The following is a 22,167-nucleotide window of genomic DNA, read 5'->3' as shown; positions in this document are numbered from 1 at the left end:
CTCACAGAATTTGATAACATGTCCGTCTATGTCTTCGGTTAAGAGATCTTTGATAATAGCAACACTAGGTTCAACTCTAATTTCCTTAGGGGGTGCAAGTGGTCTAATGTAACCCCTACGTATCACAGTTGGAGCTTTAGAATAATCCTTTTTCCTAGCAGGGTAAGGTGGTTTCTTAGTGTAGGCTCAAGGAACAATAGGATCATTATAGGCAATGACTTTCTCTTCAACTAGATTGGGTTTATCTATGTTGACTTCTACAGGAGGATGATACTTAAACCACTTCTCTTTGGGAAGATCTATATGAGCAGCAAAAGATTCACATAGAGAAGCTACTATCTCAGAGTCAAGTCCATACTTAGCGCTAAAATCTGTAGAAGTGTTTCTTTCAACAAAAGATTTAACACAATCAAACTGGAAATTCATACCTGACTCCTTACCTTCTTCAGGCTCCCAATATTCAGAGTAATGTTTGATTCTTTCCAATAAATTCCACTTGTGGTCAATATCCCTCTTCATAAAAGAACTGGTACAAGAAGTGTCAAGCATGGTACGATCTTCATGAGAAAGCCGAGCATAAAAGTTTCGAGTGATAATTTCTCTCGAGAGCTCATGATTGGGGCATGAATATAGCATTGATTTAAGCCTCCCCCAATATTGAGCTATGCTTTCCCTATCACGAGGCCAAAAGTTATAAATATAATTCCGATCACGATGTACTAAATGCATATGATAAAACTTTTGATGAAATTCCAATTTCAACCGATTGTAGTCCCATGATCCAGTATCATCACATAGCCTATACCATGTCAACGCCTTATCCTTTAAAGATAAAGGAAAGAATTTCTTATTTACCTCATCCTCGGGCAAACCTGCAAGCTTAAATAAACCACAAACTTCATCTACATAGATTAGATGCAAGTCTGGATGTGAAGATCCATCTCCTGTAAAAGGATTAGCCAGCAGTTTCTCAAGCATACCCAAAGGAATTGGATAAAAGATATTTTCAGTAGGTACCTTAGGTTGAGGAGCAACTCCTCATGCTTCCGTTCATGGTAAAGATACCCCGAATAAATTCCTCAAAGGAACAGTTTCCATAGTGACAAGTGACAATAAATTTCAGCATAGTATATAAATGTTTCCTTACCAAATTCCACTTACCAAAGGCGCTTCACTCCCCAGAAACGGCGCCAGAAAATAGTCTTGATGACCCAAAAGTATAGGGGATCAATCGTAGTCCTTTCGATAAGTAAGAGTGTCTAACCCAACGAGGAGCAGAAGGCTCTGATAAACGGTTTTCAGCAAGGTAATAACTGCAAGCACTGAAAGTAGCGGTAACAAGTGATGGTGTAGTGAGGTGAAACGTAGCAGGTGAAAAGTAACAAGTAACAAGTAGTAGAAACGGTGCAGCAAAGTGGCCCAATCCCTTTTGTAGCAAGGGAAAAGCCTGAACAAAGTCTTATAGGAGGAAAAACGCTCCCGAGGACACACGGGAATTTCTGTCATGCTAGTTTCATCATGTTCATATGATTCGCGTTCGTTACTTTCATAGTTTGATATGTGGGTAGACCGGTGCTTGGGTACTACCCTTACTTGGACAAGCATCCCACTTATGATTAACCCCTCTCGCAAGCATCCGCAACTACGAAAGAAGAATTAAGACAACGTCTAACCATAGCATTAAACTAGTGGATCCAAATCAGCCCCTTACGAAGCAACGCATAGACTGGGGTTTAAGCTTCTGTCACTCTAGCAACCCATCATCTACTTACTACTCCCCAATGCCTTCCTCTAGGCCCAAATATGGTGAAGTGTTATCTAGTCGACGTTCACATAACATCACTAGAGGAAAAGACAACATACAACATATCAAAATACCGAACGAATACCAAATTCACATGACTATTATTAGCATGACTTATCCCATGTCCTCAGGAACAAAAGTAACTACTCACAAAGCATAATCATAATCATGATCAGAGGTGTAATGAGTAGCATGAAGGATCCGAACATAAACTCTTCCACCAAGTAATCCAACTAGCATCAACTAGAAAGAGTAATCAACACTACTAGCAACCTTACAAGTATGTAGCGACCCGACTCAAAAACGAGTCAAGCCTCTGTGTATCTGTGCCATCCCTGGATCGTTATGCTGGCACAAACAGTACATCAATGTATATATCAAAGTGCAATCACATGTAAATAACGTAAAACTGATATATACCTCAAAATCTCAGCGAAAACTGTCGATGGAGTGGAGTCCCAATAAACACCAACGGCAAGTTGAGTGCATACCGTAACCCTGAATCGTACTCTTACTCGTCGAAGAAAGTATCTGCAACATAAGGTGTTGCAGCCGTGTAGGTCAGGATATTGAATATGCCGGCAAGTCACAAAAGAAAGGGGTAAAAATATCATCTATACTATATGCATATATGGCAGGTGGGGCTGTAAGTTTTTAGCGGAAAGCAAGTTTTCTCCTACATCAAGAGAGGGTTAAAAGCAAAATATTACTACATTGTTTGTTGTTAACGAGATGGTTCTGCCAACCAATTCTTGTACCCGATTTGTCAATAATTCCCACATCATTATTAAATTGTGTTGACAGTTCAGGAAAATTTCAATGCCATTGGCTCAAGTTGTCCATGACCGTGGACACGGCTAATCGATTAGGTTTGGATACTCTACAGAGTTTTGCACACGTTCCTCACAAGATATGATCGCCTCCGGGTATGTCCTCGCACTTCAAGGTGTTTGAGGACCGGATGATCAAAACATGGTCTTTCAACGGGTCCCTCTGATCCCTTGTCGGTGCCCATCCGATCCTACTGTTCTTCTACATCTGCTAGCACCGCCTGTCCAGAGTTGCCGCGTTGTCCAACCAAGCCAGAGCCCATAATGACTTGTGGCTGTGCAGGTAAGCCTTCGGTCTTGAAGCCCCCGTCCATCCCTTCGAGCCTGGGTGAAGCTTTCCGCAAGGTGTCATGGCACTTCCCCATGCATCCCGGGTCGTCCACTGGTTTCTCCAGGGAGCCCATCTAAACCGTCCTTCACCCAGAGTTGCATTCCATCACGAGGTCTTGAAAAGTCTTATCTTAACCGGTCTTGGTTAATAAATTATTCTCGCATCACTCGTGATAAACTCTCAACCAGAACCCCGTCTACACAAGAATAGCAATATAGAATTTGTCCTCCCGGGCCAAGTAATGGGGTTGTTGGGTGCCTACCATATGATACTACCACAAGTAACCAATATTTCCAAGTACCTACTCAGCATGCAATAGGGTGTTTGAAGGATAGAACTCCAATGTATAAAACATAGGTAATACATGATCAAATGATTTGCCTTGCTGATAGTTGTCGTTATCAAGCGCTTCTAAGTAGCACACTTCGCACTCCGGGTAATCTATCGATCCAAACAAAGTACATACAATCAGCACTACAATTACTAGCAATCAAAATAAAACCACTAACACATCAATATCAAAGCATAAAGTGAAGCAATTCACTTATCATAACCAAAATAGAATCTGTTTATGATAAACCCCCAAGTAAAAATATTTAATAAAAATTAAACTTAAACCACTGAAAGATATTATCACTAGGAAGCGGTAGCAAAAAGAATCAAATTAAAAGCTATTTTAAACTCCTAGAATAAGCAAAACAAGCTTTAATTCAAATCTGATCTAATTAAAATTTTATAAATTCAGACATAGACAAATTATATATTTTCGGAAACTACAAGAAATTTGTGATCTAACGCAAAAAGAATCAGCTTCATTAGACTTCTAGATCAGAAGATATAAATAAAACAAAAACAGAACTAATTCTTTTACAGATTTAAAATAAAAACGAAAACGGCGAGGTGGCAAGATCTGATTGGCTAATACGTGTGCACGTTTTTGGCTATCTAGCGGGCGGCCGCAAACTAACCAAACCACGTCGGCTAACTAAATAAACCACTGGTTCTTTTAAAAGAACCGAAGAGGTATGTGGCCTCTAATCTACACTGTTGGATCTAGATCTAACGGTAGAACTAAACAACACAGAAAAAAAGACAAACGAAAGAAAAAAGAGGAAGGATGAGTTACCTCCCGTGGTTGGAGTCGCTGGACAGGGATGCTCCGACGATGGGGGGGGCAGCTCCGACGAGGTGTGGAGGTGGTCGCTGGAGGGGGTGGGGTGGCGGAGGAGGGGGCTGGTGGAAGGGGGGTGCGAGGGGGATCCTGGTAGGGGCGGCGTGCTCCTGGTCCCGATGGTGGAGGCGTCCCATGCAGGAGGTGCGGTAGGGGCGGTGTGGCCTTGCAGGGGGCAAACGGGGTGGTGGGGTGTGGCGGAGGAGGGGCGGCAGTGGCGTGGGGAACGGCGGCGGGGTGAGGTGCTGGAGAGGCTCGGCAAGGAGATGGGGAAGGTCGCCGGCGAGGGTTCCTATGGCCGGCTCCGGCGAGCTCCGTAGGGGGGGACGAGGAGGGGAGAGGCAGCGGTTCCGACGGGAATGGAACGAGGAGGCCATGGGGATCATTTATAGGTGGCAAGGAGGTGCTGGGAGGGAAGGAGCTTCGCAAATTCCGGAAGGGGAGGATTTATTGGTTCCAACCATGGAAGTTCCTGGTAACGTGAATGACCAGAGGAAGGAGAAGATACTAAACGGGCCAGATTTGGAAACTCCTTAACGGACCAGCGCTTTGTTTCCTGTTAAACGCGATTTCTTTCCTTTTTCAAAAAAACAGGAAACTAAAACGATAAAAGGGAAATCAAATCAATTCGGAATATAGAGTTTCTATATGCTAAAATTATCAGAAAAATAAAATCTAAATGATGGTCATTTTTCCACGGCCAAAATAAAAACTTTAAAAAAATGTTTTTCAGAAAATCCCTAAAAGCTTTATTTCTTTTTGCAAATAATTTTCAAATAAACCCTGGGGTTTATTGATTAAAAAACTTTAAATAAATACCCCTCGTTTGGAGGGTCATGTTCCTCCACTCTTTCTTGCTTGGCAAGATAATAATCCCGGCACTCCGTGAGTGAAGAAGAAAACAAACTTGCAAAATAAAAATTGAAAGAAATTCAAATGCCACCTTCATTCAAAATCTTTATAATTTGAAGAAGTCATGTCATCTCCTCTCATTTATTTTAAATGGGTGAATTTGAATTCACCGGAAAAGGGGAAAGTCATTTTATTCCCTCTCATTCAAAAGTTTTTTTAAAAGTTTCAAACTTCACTCAAGTTTCAATCACTCACTCAAACAAACCATCAATCTAATAATTATATTAACATTCCAAAATTTGGGATGTTACAAACCTACCACACTTAAAATGAATCTCGTCCTCGAGATTCGAAGAGGCTAGAAAGAAAGGTTAGGGTTTGGGGGTCTTCTAACAAATCCAATCTCCTGCAAAGTGGGATGCTACGCGACTTAAAATGAAGATTACTGGTCCCTTAAAACTTTAACAATCCTGTGGGGTTTTGGCATCTGACTCCTCACATTCTTCATACTAACTCCTTTGGTGATGCTCTTCCGTTATATTCGTAACATTTCCATCAAAATCGAGGGTTCTTCTGTTGATATAAGCTTCTTCCGTTACTGGGTCTTCTTAACTCACAATCTCGTGATCAATTCTAAATAACCTATCGGTGATTCTCATGGAGGTCTAGCATTTGTGGTTATCCTGCAGAGAGAAGGGTCTTGGTTTCATCCTCACCGTAAAATTTCCTACGCGTGGCAAAAATTGCCATGTACATGGGTTTTTATCATACCATTCTAAGGCTTTAAACCAAAGCTTCAAATAACGTCGTCTCTCTCTATGGGTAAGTCTCTCTAATTTACCATTCCGAATAGCAAGATAAATGATAAGGGTAAGTCGTCATGGTGATCAATCCATTCCGCACCCAAATCATTTCTCAGTATAAGGTTTAGCGAATTCTCGCAATCTAACACTTGGGCATCCTCACAAGCATTGCAGAATTTTTCTTGTCCACGAACGAAGTTCGGATAATCCATTGGTTCCGCAAGCTGAACAAAACATCTAACGTATCTTCACAACTCTCAAGTTTTCGTATGCTCCTAAGAAAACGTTTGCTGATCCATCATAAATTGTTCCAAGTTTCCTTCTCCAAAAAGGTAGTACTTGATCCTTATTAGTCTCGGGGTCTGTGGGTTGCAGGCCCACTTTTACTCATACTTGGAATTACTCCGCCTTTAAATCCTATAGTGTTTCCTCCATCATACTCTTGGGGTAACCATCATATAATAAAAATCCTCAGACTTATTTTTGGTTCACACGCCACTCTTTGGGATACCATAAGAAGGCATTGCTTCATCGATAAATCATATTTATTTCATACTCAATCCTTTATTACATCCTTAATTCCTCCTCAAAACTCCAAATTAAAAAAATAACTTTATTACAAATGCTGCCATCCACATTGTTCGGTATGGTCAAGCATTTTTGCCAACTTTATTCATTTGTCTCTCTTGGAGATACTTTAGTTCCACAGGAACTTTCCAAGGTGCTCCTTGAAATCATCCATCTTTTGCTTCCTCATGGTGGCCATGAGCTTCATTTCCATCATCTCTGCATGCACTTCACTCAGGTATTCCTGGGTATGATGGAGTCTTGCTTCAAGTATTTCTCCAATCTGACGTATGGCTTCCATGGCAGCTTCAGGAACAGCATCAAAGAAGGTTGCTCGTGGTACACGTGAAATGAAAAAGTATTGCCCCATAGTCTTTGGACAAACTCCTTTCACATGGTGGAGGTGTACTTCCACATACCAATGTTCCACTCCATTTTCCATGAACGGGTAGCCTTTGTAGACTGCATCTCCTTCAAGATGAATGTGCTTCATCATGTCCTTCGGGATTTTCGGGTAATCATGATCACTAGTCAGGGTCATGATCGTTTCTGGCCCCTTGAGGAATGACTCATAGAGGGTTGTCATCTGCAGGTGTCAGAAAAATAGGTACTCAGAGGAATGTATGTCTCTCCTTGGTAATCATGGTACATTCCTACTCAGTGGATCCTGTGGGTTTACCGATTACTACCACACTTAAAATGGACTATACTCATGCCTGCATAGACCATATTTCTCATATCCTCATAAATGATCACAGATCTTTGCTCGTAGAGAAAACAACGCATACAGTTTCAACATAGGAGATCATGACACAACAATTTTATTGATTCATGATTTATTACAATCTCTGAGGCTTTTGTTACAAAAATTCAACTCCATAATCTCGTGAAAAACAAGAGTGCTTCAGATTACACTTATTGCCACGGTCAAAACTGAACTACTCAATTTTACCTTTCTTCCCGGGTGGACAATCATTAGCATAATGTCCTGCTTCCTTGCAACGAAAGAAAATGAGTTCTGGCAAGTCTCGAGGCTTCTTAGTGTTTGCTTTTGCTCCTTGGGTTTCCGGCTTCCTTCCTGGGCACATGTTTTTGTAGTGGCCAAATTCCATACACTTGAAACATCTGATATGACTCAGGTCTTTATCTGCAGAGATTTGACTCTGGTTGGTGTATTTTCTCTTCTTTCCGAACTCCTTCATTTTGGCCAGTTCTTCTATTTCAAGTGGATCAAACTCCACTTTTTCCGTCGGGAAGTTTCCCAGATACTCTTGGCTTCCCTTCGTGCAATCCTGTGAATAATGTCCTTCTTCTCCACATGAGTAACATGCATTGGAGAAAAATCTGGTCAGACCTTGTTCATCAGGGTCTTCTATATTTTCCTTTGTCACTGGTTCTTCTAGAATCTTCTTCTTGAGAGTTTCCTTCATTACTGCTTTCTGCTCTTTGGCAACTTGTTGCACCTTGGAGTAGATGTGACACTAGGCTGGGTAGTGGGTGGTTCCTTCACATAGGAAACAAGTCACCTGACTACTTGGGCATTCCTCCGCTGGGACATTTTCTTCACAATGAGGGCATCCATCCTATTGTTCTTCCTGGGTGTGTCCTATTTCTCCACAAATCCTGCATGCACAAGGCTTCTTCATCAGGCTATCATAGCACTTTTGGATAAGACGGGATCTTAACAGAGTCTTCTTGAATTCGTCCCAAGTTTCTGCTCCACTAAATCCTTGTATGGCATGATGCATTTTCCACCAGATAGCAACACTTTGGGTAAAGTACTGAAGAGCGTGTGCCACTTCATACTTCCTTGAAATCAAATTGCTCCCGAAGTGGTTCTCCATGTTCTAAATCCATATTTCAGCCGCCAGCTGGGTCATTGGTCCAGAGATTACGAGTCCAGCTTCATACTCCATCTGGTACAGTTGAGGTTTTGAGATGGATAAGAGAGAGAGGGAGATACACACAATACAAACAATATTTTTGAGAATAGGTTTTATTTGTGGCTGTCGGAAAATACACACCAATGACGGCTCACAAATCATCGTATCTAACGTGGGTTTATAACAGGGTTTTGGACTTCTAATGGTCAAATAAATATTCGAACGCTTCAGGGTCTTTGAATTCTTCCGGTCTTGAGAGTCTTCAATTGGTGCAACTTCAATTCTTCAAATGCATGATGAAATCCTTTTTACTTTGAAGTGGGACTCAGTTGATCCTTCATGTGGTCAAATGGGTAAGGGTATTGTCTAACTATTTGAGGTGTGAGAGAACATTTGATGAAATCAGAAGGGATGAGAAGTGAATGATGTTCTTGGAAATAGAATTTTAGAGAGATCTTATCCTAAGGGATTTCCAGTTTCAAGAGTCACGCCCTATAGTCAACATGTGCTATGATACCATATCTGTAGCGACCCAACTCAAAAACGAGTCAAGCCTCTGTGTATCTGTGCCATCCCTGGATCGGTTTGCTGGCACACACAGTACATCAATGTATATATCAAAGTGCAATCACATGTAAATAACGTAAAACTGATATATACCTCAAAATCTCAGTGGAAACAGTCAATGGAGTGGAGTCCCAATAAACACCAACGACAAGTTGAGTGCAGACAATAACCCTGAATCGTACTCTTACTCATCAAAGAAAGTATCTGCAACATAAGACGTTGCAGCCGTGTAGATTAGCATATTGAATATGCCGGCAAGTCACAAAAGAAAGGGGTAAAAATATCATCTATACTATATGCATATATGGCAGGTGGGGCTGTAAGTTTTTAGCGGAAAGCAAGTTTTCTCCTACATCAAGAGAGGGGTAAAAGAAAAATATTACTACATTGTATGTTGTTAACGAGATGGTTCCGCCAACCAATTCTCGTACCCGAGTTGTCAATAATTCCCACATCATAATTAAATTGTGTTGAGAGTTCGGGAAAATTTCAATACCATCGGCTCAAGTTGTCCATGACCGTGGACACGGCTAATCGATTAGGTTTGGATACTCTGCACAGTTTTGCACACGTTCCCCACAAGATTTGATCGCCTCCGGGTATGTCCTCGCACTTCAGGGTGTTTGTGTTGGAATTATGCCCTAGAGGCAATAATAAATGTATAGTTATTATTATAATTCCTGTATCAAGATAATAGTTTATTATACATGCTATAATTGTATTGAATGAAGACTCTTTTACATGTGTGGATACATAGACAAAACACCGTCCCTAGCATGCCTCTAGTTAGCTAGCCAGTTGATCAATGATAGTCAGTGTCTTCTGATTATGAACAAGGTGTTGTTGCTTGATAACTGGATCACGTCATTGGGAGAATCACGTGATGGACTAGACCCAAACTAATAGACGTAGCATGTTGATCGTGTCATTTTGTTGCTACTGTTTTCTGCGTGTCAAGTATTTATTCCTATGACCATGAGATCATATAACTTACTGACACCGGAGGAATGCTTTGTGTGTATCAAACGTCGCAACGTAACTGGGTGACTATAAAGATGCTCTACAGGTATCTCCGAAGGTGTTAGTTGAGTTAGTATGGATCAAGACTGGGATTTGTCACTCCGTGTGACGGAGAGGTATCTCGGGGCCCACTCGGTAATGCAACATCACACACAAGCCTTGCAAGCAATGTAACTTAGTTTAAGTTGCGGGATCTTGTATTACGGAACGAGTAAAGAGACTTGCCGGTAAACGAGATTGAAATAGGTATGCGGATACTGACGATCGAATCTCGGGCAAGTAATATACCGAAGGACAAAGGGAATGACATACGGGATTATACGAATCCTTGGCACTGAGGTTCAAACGATAAGATCTTCGTAGAATATGTAGGATCCAATATGGGCATCCAGGTCCCGCTATTGGATATTGACCGAGGAGTCTCTCGGGTCATGTCTACATAGTTCTCGAACCCGCAGGGTCTGCACACTTAAGGTTCGACGTTGTTTTATGCGTATTTGAGTTATATGGTTGGTTACCGAATGTTGTTCGGAGTCCCGGATGAGATCACGGACGTCACGAGGATTTCCGGAGTGGTCCGGAAACGAAGATTGATATATAAGATGACCTCATTTGATTACCGGAAGGTTTTCGGAGTTACCGGGAATGTACCGGGAATGACGAATGGGTTCCGGGAGTTCACCGGGGGGGCAACCCACCCCGGGGAAGCCCATAGGCATTGGGGGAGTCACACCAGCCCTTAGTGGGCTGGTGGGACAGCCCACAAGTGCGCAATGCGCCAAGAGAAGAAAAATCAAGAGGAAAGAAAAAAAAAGGAAGGAGGTGGGAAGGAAGGGGGACTCCTCCCACCAAACCAAGTCCAACTCGGTTTGCGGGGGGAGTCCTCCCCCCCTTGGCTCGGCCGACTCCTTGGGGGTCCTTGGACCCCAAGGCAAGGCCCCCCTCCCTCCTCCTATATATATGGAGCAATTAGGGCTGATTTGAGACGACTTTCTCACGGCTGCCCGACCACATACCTCCACGGTTTTTCCTCTAGATCGCGTTTCTGCGGAGCTCGGGCGGAGCCCTGCTGAGACAAGGTCATCACCAACCTCCGGAGCACCGTCACGTTGCCGGAGAACTCTTCTACCTCTCCGTCTCTCTTGCTGGATCAAGAAGGCCGAGATCATCGTCGAGCTGTACGTGTGCTGAACGCGGAGGTGCCGTCCGTTCGGTACTAGATCGTGGGACTGATCGCGGGATTGTTCGCGGGGCGGATCGAGGGACGTGAGGACGTTCCACTACATCAACCGCGTTCTCTAACGCTTCTGCTGTACGATCTACAAGGGTACGTAGATCACTCATCCCCTCTCGTAGATGGACATCACCATGATAGGTTTTCCTGCGCGTAGGAAATTTTTTGTTTCCCATGCGACGTTCCCCAACAGTTTGAAGACCGAATGATCAAAATATGGGCTTTCAACGGGTCCCTCTGATCCCCTGTCGATGCCCATCCAATCCTACCGTTCTTCTACATCTGCTAGCACTGCCTGTCCAGAGTCGCCGCGTTGGCCAACCAAGCCAGAGCCCATAATGACTTGTGGCTGTGCAGGTAAGCCTTGGGTCTTGAAGCCTCGGTCCATCCCTTCGAGCCTGGGTGAAGCTTTTCGCAAGATGGCATGGCACTTCCCCATGCATCCTGGGTCGTCCACTGTTTTCTCCAGGGAGCCCATCTAAACCATCCTTCACCCACAGTTGCATTGCATCACGAGGTCTTGAAAAGTCTTGTCTTAGCCGGTCTTGGTTATTAAATTATTCTCGCATCACTCGTGATAAACTCTCAACTAGAACCCCGTCTACACAAGCATAGCAATATAGAATTTGTCATCCCGGGCCAAGTAACGGGATTGTTGGGTGCCTACCATATGATACTACCATAAGTAACCAGTATTTCCAAGTACCTACTCAGCATGCAATAGGGTGTTTGAAGGATAGAACTACAATGCATAAAACATAGGTAATACATGATGAAATGACTTGCCTTGCTGATAGTTGTCATTATCAAGTGCTTCTAAGTAGCACGCTTCGCACTACGGGTAATCTATCGATACAAACAAAATACATACAATCAGCACTACAATTACTAGCAATCAAAATAAAACCACTAACACATCAATATCAAAGCATAAAGTGAAGCAATTCACTTATCATAACCAAAACAGAATCTGTTTTTGATAAAACTCCCAAGTAAAAATATTTAAAAAAAATGAAACTTAAACCACTGAAAGATATTATCACTAGGAAGCGGCAGCAAAAAGAATCAAATTAAAAGCTATTTTTAAACTCCCAGAATAAGCAAAACAAGCTTTAATTCACATCTGGTCTAATTCAAATTTTATAAATCCAAACATAGACAAATTATATATTTTCGGAAACTACAAGAAATTTGTGATCTAACGAAAAATAATCAGCTTCATTGGACTAATTCTGTTACAGATTTAAAATAAAAACGAAAATGGCGACGTGGCAAGATCTGATTGGCTAATAGGTGTGCACGTTTTTGGCTATCTAGCGGGCGGCCGCAAACTAACCAAACCACGTCGTCTAACTAAATAAACCACCGGTTCTTTTAAAAGAACCGAAGAGGTACGTGGCCTCTAATCTACACCGTTGGATCTAGATCTAACGGTAGAACTGAACAACACTAAAAAAAGACAAACAAAAGAAAAAAGAGGAAGGAGGAGTTGCCTCCCGTGGTTGGAGTCGCTGGACAGGGATGCTCCGGCGATGAGGGGGGGGGGGCAGCTCCGGCGAGGTGGGGAGGTGGTCGCCGGCGGGGGTGGGGTGGTGGAGGAGAGGGCGGGTGGAGGGGGTGCGAGGGGGGTCCTGGTAGGGGCGGCGTGCTCCTGGTCCCGATGGTGGAGGCGTCCCAGGCAGGAGGATCGGCAGGGGCGATGTGGCCTTGTAGTGGGCCGACGGGGTGGTGGGGTGTGGCGGAGGAGGGGCAACAGTGGCGTGGGGAACGGCGGCGGGGAGGGGTGCTGGTGAGGTTCGGCAGGGAGATGGGGAAGGTCGCCGGCGAGGGTTCCTGTGGCCGGCTCCAGCGAGCTCCATAGGGGGGAGGAGGAGGGGAGAGGCAGCTGTTCCGACGGGAATGGAACGAGGAGGCCATGGGGATCATTTATAGGTGGCGAGGAGGTGCTGGGAGGGAAGGAGCTTCGCGAATTCCGGAAGGGGAGGATTTCTTGGTTCGTGCCATGGAAGTTCCTCGTAACGTGAATGACCACAGGAAGGATAAGATACTAAACGGGCCAGATTTAGAAACTCCTTAACGGGCCAGCGCTTTATTTCCTATTGAACGCGATTTCTTTCCTTTTTCAAAAATGGGAAACTAAAACGATAAAAGGGAAATCAAATCAATTCGGAATATAGAGTTTCTATATACTAAAATTATCAGAAAAATAAAATCTAAATGATGGTCATTTTTCCACAACCACAATAAAAACTTTAAAAAAATGTTTTTCATAAAATCCCTAAAAGCTTTATTTCTTTTTGCAAATAATTTTCAAATAAACCCTCGGGTTTTATGGTTCAAAAAGTTTAAATAAATACCGCTGGTTTGGAGGGTCATGTTCCTCCACTCTTTCTTGCTTGGCAAGATAATAATCCCGGCACTCCGTGAGTGAAGAAGAAAACAAACTTGCAAAATAAAAATTGAAAGAAATTCAAATGCCACCTTCATTCAAAATCTTTATAATTTGAAGAAGTCATGTCATCTTCTCTCATTTATTTTAAATGGGTGAATTTGAATTCACCGGAAAAGGGGAAAGTCATTTTATTCCCTCTCATTGAAAAGTTTTTTTAAAAGTTTCAAACTTCACTCAAGTTTCAATCACTCACTCGAACAAACAATCAATCTAATAAATATATTAACATTCCAAAATTTGGGATGTTACAAAGTACCAATTGGAGTCGCGAGACGGAGATTGGTTACAAGAGATGAACTAGGGTTTGGAGATGAGATGGTGCTCATGAAGATGTTGATGGTGACAAGTCCCCTCCGATGAGACGAGTGTTGGTGATGACGATGGCGACGATTTCCCCCTCCGGGAGGGAAGTTTTCCATGCAGGATCGTCTTGCCGGAGCTCTAGATTGGTTCTGCTCAAGTTCCGCCTCGTGGCGGCGGAGAATCCACGAAAAAGCTCCACCCTGATTTTTTTTCCGGACGAAAACCTTCATATAGCAGAAGAGGGGGGCAAGTGGGCCACCAGGGCGCCCACAAGCCATGTAGCCACGACCAGGGGGCAGGCGGCGGCTACCAGGCTTGTGGGCCCCTGGTAGCTCCCGTGTGGCACTTCTTTCACCCAGTATTTTTTATATATTCCCAAAAAAATCCACGTTGATTTTCACGACATTTGGAGTTGTGCAGAATAGATGACTCAGACTTGCTCCTTTTCCAGTCCAGAATTCCACCTGCCGGTATTCTCCCTCATCAAATAAACCTTGCAAAATAAGAGAGAAAAGGCATAAGTATGGTACCACAAAGTAATATAACAATCCAAAAAGCGATAAATATCAACATGAAAGCATGATGCAAAATGGACGTATCAGTCACCATGAATGAAAACACCAAACTTTGTGACTTGTCTAATACAAATAATAATGATTTTATTAGTACTCCGATTGCTCCCGCCACTAGTGCGGAGTCATACGAAATCAATGCCGCTCTGCTGAATCTTGTTATGAAAGAGCAATTCTCCGGCCTTCCTAGTGAAGATGCCGCATCCCATCTCAATACCTCCACTGAGCTTTGCGATATGCAAAAAAGAGAGATGTGGATAATGATGTGATTAAATTGAAGCTTTTTCCTTTCTCCTTGTGAGATCGCGCAAAAACTTGGTTTTCTTGTTTGCGCAAAAATAGTATCGATTCTTGGGATAAGTGCAAAGATGCTTATATATCCAAGTATTTTCCGCCGGCTAAGGTTATCTCTCTCCATAATGATATCATGAATTTCAAGCAACTTGATAATGAACATGTTGCACAATCTTGGGAGAGAATGAAATTAATGATTAGAAATTGTCCCGCTGATGGCTTGAGTCTTTGGATGATTATTCAAATCTTTTACCCTGGCTTGAATTTCGCTTCTAGAAATATCTTGGACACCGCCTCAGGTGGAACGTTCATGGAAATCACGTTAGGGGAAGCCACAAAACTCCTAGACAACATCATGACAAACTACTCTAAGTGGCACACTCAAAGGTCACCTACTAGTAAGAAGGTACACGCTATAGAGGAAATTAACTCATTGAGTGCTAAGATGGATGAATTAATGAATTTGGTTGCTAGTAGAAGTGCTTCTTTGGATCCTAATGATATGCCCTTGTCTTCTTTGATTGATAGTAGTAACGCTAGCTTGGACGTTAATTTTGTTGGTAGGAATAACTTTGGCAACAACAATGCTTTTAGAGGAAACTATGTTCCTAGGCCTTTTCCTAGTAACTCCTCTAATAACATTGGCAACTCCTACAACATTACTCATGGAAATTACAATAGATTACCCTCTGATCTAGAGAGTAATATCAAAGAGTTCATCAACTCTCAAAAGATTTTCAATGCGTCCATAGAGGAAAAGCTACTCAAAATTGACGATTTGGCTAAGAGCGTTGATAGAATGTCTAGTGATGTTGATGCTTTGAAAGTTAGATGTGCTCCTCCCAAAATCAACATGGATGAAACTTTGAAATCTATGCGTGTTTCCATGATTGAGAGCCAAGAAAGAACCTCCCAAATTCGTGCTAGACATGAATGGCTTAAAAAGGCGTGTTCTCGTGATGAGAATCACGAAGATCTTAAAGTGCTTGGTGTGACTCCCATTGAATCTTTGTTTTCTTGTGTCAAACCTAATGATTATGGGGCTGGATATGAATCCACTTTGGTTGAAAAGTGCCCCAATGATTTGGAGTCCATCTATCTTGATGCTAAAAGCATTGAAAGTGGAGTAGAAGACGTTAACACTTTGAGTAGTAATGAAATTACTACCGTGGATCTCAAGGAATTCAGTTATGATAGTTGCTCCTTGATTGAATGCATGTCTTTGATGCAATCCATGTTAAACTCTCCACACGCTTATAGCCAAAACAAGGCCTTTACCGATCATATCTTCGAAGCTATGATAAAATCTCTTGAAGAGAAACTTGAATTGGAAGTCTCTATCCCTAGAAAGCTTCATGATGAGTGGGAACCTACCATCAAAATCAAAATCAAAAACTACGAGTGCAATGCTTTGTGTGATTTGGGTGCTAGTGTTTCTGCGATTCCAAAGTCTTTATGTGATGTTCTGGGTTTTAATGAGATTGAAGAGTGTTCTCTTAATTTGCATCTTGTTGATTCTACTGTCAAGAAATCCGTGGGAAGGATCAATGATGTTCTTGTTATTGCAAATAGGAACTATGTACCCGTGGATTTCATTGTGCTTGACATTGATTGCAATCCTACATGCCCTATTATTCTTGGTAGACCTTTCCTAAGGACTATCGGTGCTATCATCGATATGAAGGAAGGGAATATTAGATTTCAATTTCCTTTAAGGAAGGGCATGGAAGACTTTCCTAGAAACAAAATAAGATTGCCTTATGAATCCATGATGAGGGCCACTTATGGTTTGAGCACCAAAGATGCCGATACGTGATTCTATCACTTTTGTGCCTAGCTAAGGGCGTTAAACAACATCACTTGTTGGGAGGCAACCCAATGAATTTTTCTTTTTCTTTCTATTTTGTTGCGTCCACACCATCACAATTATGTTGAGATTGTGTTTTTTGTGTTTCTTTTTTGTGTTTGAGCCAAGCAAAATCTTTACGACTAGTCTTGGTAATGGTTGTTTGATCCTACTAGAAAAAGACAGAAACATTTCGCTCACGAGATGATTTTTCTTTTTTATTCAGAAAGAGCTTTTGGGTTGATTCTTTTTTATGCTGGTTGATATGCCTTTTTCCCAGGTCGTCGTAATTGTTCAGATTTTTTTAGGTATCATAATTATACGAAGTATACAGATTGCTACGGACTGGCCTGTTTTTGACAGATTCTGTTTTTGTTGAGTTGGTTGCTTGTTTTGATAAAACTATGGTTAGTATCAGGGGGTACTAGCCATGGAAAAGTGAGAATATATTGTGTGCTAATCTAAGTTTGCTACACCAATATTGATGGAATTCAAGTTTGCTACAGTACCAAAAGAAGTGGTAGTTTGTTTTCTTGTGCTAATCTTATCACGAGTTTCTGTTTAAGTTTTGTGTTGTGAAGTTTTCAAGTTTTGGGTGATGCTCTCATGGACAAAGAGATAAGGAGTGGAAAGAGCTCAAGCTTGGGGATGCCCAAGGCATCCCAAGCCAAATTCAAGGACACCAAAAAGCCTAAGCTTGGGGATGCCCCGGGAAGGCAACCCCTCTTTCGTCTTCAATCCATCAGTAATATTACTTGGAGCTATATTTTTATTCACCACATGATATGTGTTTTGCTTGGAGCGTCTTGTATCGTAGGAGTCTTTTCCTTTTGTTGTGTCACAATCATCCTTGCTGCACACCTTTTTGAGAGAGGAGACATGCACTCATCGTGATTTTGCTAGAATGCTCATAGTGCTTCACTTATATCTTTTGAGCTAGATACTTTTGCTCTAGTGCTTCACTTATATCTTTTAGAGCACGGCGGTGCATGACTTGGTAGTTGGCTTATGCTATGAAAGTAGTCCCAAATGTGATAGGTACCCAAAGAGGATGCAAAAACCTCCATCTTCATGTGCATTGAGTAGAAAGAGAAGTCTTGATTCCTCTCAATTAGTTTTGAGATGTGGATTTGGTAATATTAAGAGTTATGTTAGTAAGATGTTGTGAATCCAGAAATACTTGTGTTGAAGTTAGTGATTCATGTAGCATGCACGTATGGTGAACTGCTATGTTAGGAAGTCAGAGCATAATTGATCTATTGATTGTCATCCTTTGTGTTGAGGTCGGGATCGCGCGATGGTTAACACCTACCAACCCTTCCCCTCGGAGTATGCGTTTAGCACTTTGTTTCGATTACTAATAAAAACTTTCGCAACAAGTATGTGAGTTCTTCATGACTAATGTGAGTCCATGGTATAGATGCACTTTCACCTTCCACCATTGCTAGCCTCTCTAGTGTTGCGCAATTCTCGCCGGTGCACAAACCCACCACATGCCTTCCTCAAAACAGACACCATACCTACCTACTATGGCATTTTCATAGCCATTCCGAGATATATTGCCATGCACCTCCCACCGTTCCGTCTCATGACTTGTGCCGTCACTCTCATATTGCCTTTGCAAGATCGTAAGATAGCTAGCGAGATGTTTCAACGTCATACGCCATGCTAGATCGTTGCACATCCCGGTACACTGCCGGAGGCATTTCCTATGGAGTCATCATTGTGAGTTTTGAGTTGAGAGTAAATAAAAGTGTGATGATCATCATTATTAGAGCATTTTCCCATGTGAGGAAATAAAAAAAAGGCCAAAGAGCCCAAAAACAAAAAAAGAGAAAAAAGAGGCCTAAGAGCCCAAATGAAAAAAAAGAAAAGAGAGAAGGGACAATGCTACTATCTTTTTCCACACTTGTGCTTCATAATAGCACCATGTTCTTCATGATTGAGAGCTTCTTGCTTTGTCACTACCATATGCTAGTGGGAATCTTCATTATATAACTTGGCTTGTATATTCCAATGATGGGCTTCCTCAAAATTGCCCTAGGACTTCTTGAGCAAGCAAGTTGGATGCACACCCACTAGTCCTCCTTTTGAGCTTTCACATACTTATAGCTCTAGTGCATCTCTTGTATGGCAATCCCTACTCATTCACATTGATATCTATAAATGGGAATCTCCATAACCCTTTGATACGCCAAGTCAATGTGACTATCTCCTCCCTTTTTGTCTCACAACCACCACCACACTCTATTCCACCTATAGTGCTATATCCATGGCTCACGCTCATGTATTGTGTGATAGTTATAAAAAGTTTGAGAAAGTAAGAGTGCGAAAACAATTACTTCTCCAATTCCGGGGTTGTGCATGATTTACATTAGTTGTGTGAGGATGATGGAGCATAGCCATACTATATGATTTTGTAGGGATAACTTTCATTGGCCTTGTTATTTTGAAAGTTCATGATTACCTCGCTAGTTTGTTGGAGTATTATTGTTTTCATGTCAATAGCAAACTATTGTTTCGTATCTTACGGATCTGAACATTCATGTCACGTGAAAGAAGTTGCAAAGGACAACTATGCTAGGTAGCATTCCACATCAAAAATTCATTCTTTATCACTTCCCTACTCGAGGACGAGCAGGAGTTAAGCTTGGGGATGCTTGATACGTCTCCAACGTATCTATAATTTTTGATGGTTTCATGCTATTATCTTGTCAAACTTTTGATGTTTTGCATGCCTTTTACATATTTTTTGGGACTAACTTATTAACTCAGTGCCAAGTGCCAGTTCCTGTTTTTTCCATGTTTTTTACCCCTTTCAGAGGAGATTTTGAAACAGAGTCCAAATGGAAGAAAATCCCCGAAAAGATTTTTTTCGTAACGGAAGAAGATCAGGAAGCTTGAGAGCCAAGGCAGGGGAGCCTCAAGGGCACCACAAGCCCCCACCCCGCGGCCAGGGGGAGGCCGCGGCCCATAGGCTTGTGGGCCCCCTAGGCGCCCTTGATAACCCACAAGTATAGGGGATCACAACAGTTTTCGAGGGTAGAGTATTCAACCCAAATTTGTTGGTTCGCCAAAGGAGAAGCGAAAGAATATTCTCAAGTATTAGCAGCTGAGTTTGTCAGATTCAACCACACCTGAAAGATTAGTGTGTGCAAGCAAAGTATCAGTAGCAAAGTAGTATGATAGCAACGGTGCCAGAAACGACCTGTTGACGGCAGACTATTCCTAACTGTTGTATCAATGGCGCCAGTAAAGAGCACGTGGACGGGGAACTATTCTTCCCAGGCAACGGCTCCAGAAAAGACTTGCAACAAGTAACAGCAAAGTAACAGCAGTAGTGACAGCAGCAGCAAGTAACAGTAGAGTAACAGCAGTAGCAACAGAGTGGCCCAATCCCTTTTGTAGCAAGGGACAAGCCTAGACATAGTAACGTAGCGAGGACCAGTAGTAAAAGACTCGTAGGAAGTGGATCGGTGATGGATGAGTATGACGGATGTGATTCATCATGTAACAGCTATGACACGGAGAGATATGTAACTAGCTCCCATTCGTTAATCTAATGTAGGCATGTATTATGTATGTAGTCATACGTGCTTAGGGAAAAGAACTTGCATGACATCTATTGTCCATCCCTCCCGTGGCAGCGGGGTCCTAATGGAAACTACGGGATATTAAGGTTCTCCTTTTAATAAAGAACCGGACCAATGCATTAACATGCGGTGAATACATGAACTCCTCATATTATGGTCAACTCCGGGAGTGGTTCCGGCTATTGTCACTCCGGGGTTGCCGGGTCATAACACATAGTAGGTGACTACAACTTGCAAGATAGGATCTAAAACACACATATATTGGCGACAACATAATAGGTTCAGATCTGAAATCATGGCACTCGAGCCCTAGTGACAAGCATTAAGCATAGCCAAGTAGTAGCAACATCAATCTAGAACATAGTGGACACTAGGGATCAATCCCCGTCAAGAACTAACTCGATTACATGATATATCTCATCCTACTCATCACCATCCAGCAAGCCTACGAGGAGATTACTCACGAACGATGAAGAGCATCATGGAATTGTCGATGGCGAAAGTTTGATGATGACGATGGCGACGATTTCCCCTCTCCGGAGCCCAAAACAGACTCCACATCTGCCCTCTAGGTGAAGAACAGGATGCGGCGGCGCCTCCGTATCGCAAAATGCGATGAAACCTTCTCTCTGATTTTTTTTCCGGTCGAAATAGAAGATATAGAGCTGAGTTTGGGGGCGGTAGAGCCACGTGGGCCCCACAAGCCCTCACGGTGCGGCCTAGGGGGGTGGCCGCAGCCTGTGGGCTTGTCACCCACTGGCACGCCCCCTCCGGTGGATATTTGTGTAGGTATTTTTCTTTTCTTCCAGAAAAAATCTCCGTAAATTTTCAGGAAATTCCGAGAACTTTTATTTCTGCAAAAAAACAACACCATGGCAATTATGCTGAAAACAACGTCAGTCCGGGTTAGTTCCATTCAAATCATACAAATTAGAGTCCAAAACAAGGGCAAAAGAGTTCGGAAAAGTAGATACGACGGAGACGTATCAACTCCCCCAAGCTTAAAGCCTTGCTTGTCCTCAAGCAATTCAGTTGACAAACTGAAAGAGACAAAAGAAAAACTTTGACGAACTCTGTTTGATCTTGTTGTTCCAACTAAGTCTAACTCATAACCAGAATTTCAGCAAGTTCACAAGCAAACCACATAAGCAAATGACATCTAGGTCACACGGTAAACTCATATCAAATGCATAATCAACTAACGAGCAAATAGTAATAAGCCTCAAATGTCAACACTTCAATCAAAACAACATGAAGCAGTACGAATAGATGGTATCTCGCTAGCTCTTTCTGAGACCGCAAAACATAAATGCAGAGCACCTTCAAAGACCAAGGGCTGACTAAACATTGTAATTCATGGCAATGAAGATCCAGTCATAGTCATACTCAACACAGTTAAAAGCAAAGCATAAAAATGACAGAGGTGCTCTCTAATTGGTGCTTTTGTAAGAGGAGGATGACTCAACAGGAACACAAATAGACAGGCCCTTCGCGGAGGAAAGCATTGATTTGCTGAGGTGCCAGAGCTCAAGCTTTGAAAATAGAGATAATAATTTTGGGTGGCATGCTTTCATTGTCAACGCAATGACTAAGAGATCTCAACATATTCCACACTACACATGCTATAGGCGGTTCCCAAATAGAAAAGTAAAGTTTTGACTCCCCCACCATCAATCAATCACACTCCACGGCTAGCCGAATCCTCGGGTACCGTCCATATCAACATCAATCCTGGGGGAGTTTTGTTTGTAATTATCTTTTCGATTTGAGCATGGAACTAGGAATTACAATTACCGGCCCCTTTCTCGTGAATGATAGTGAATAAACACATATCGAGGATAACACACCTAGAATGGAAGATACTAATAGCCCATTGTCACCACATGAGCGGTTCGGGCATGCAAAACAGATTATTTCTTGAAGGTTTAGAGAGTGGCACATGCAAATTTACTTGGAACGGCAGGTAGATACCGCACATAGGTAGGTATGGTGGACTCATATGGCACAACTTTGGGTTTATGGAGGTGGATGCACAAGCAGTATTC

Source organism: Hordeum vulgare, chromosome 6H, assembly GCF_904849725.1.
Source record: "Hordeum vulgare subsp. vulgare chromosome 6H, MorexV3_pseudomolecules_assembly, whole genome shotgun sequence".
Classification (NCBI taxonomy): domain Eukaryota; kingdom Viridiplantae; phylum Streptophyta; class Magnoliopsida; order Poales; family Poaceae; genus Hordeum; species Hordeum vulgare.
This window is presented reverse-complemented; position numbering follows the sequence as displayed.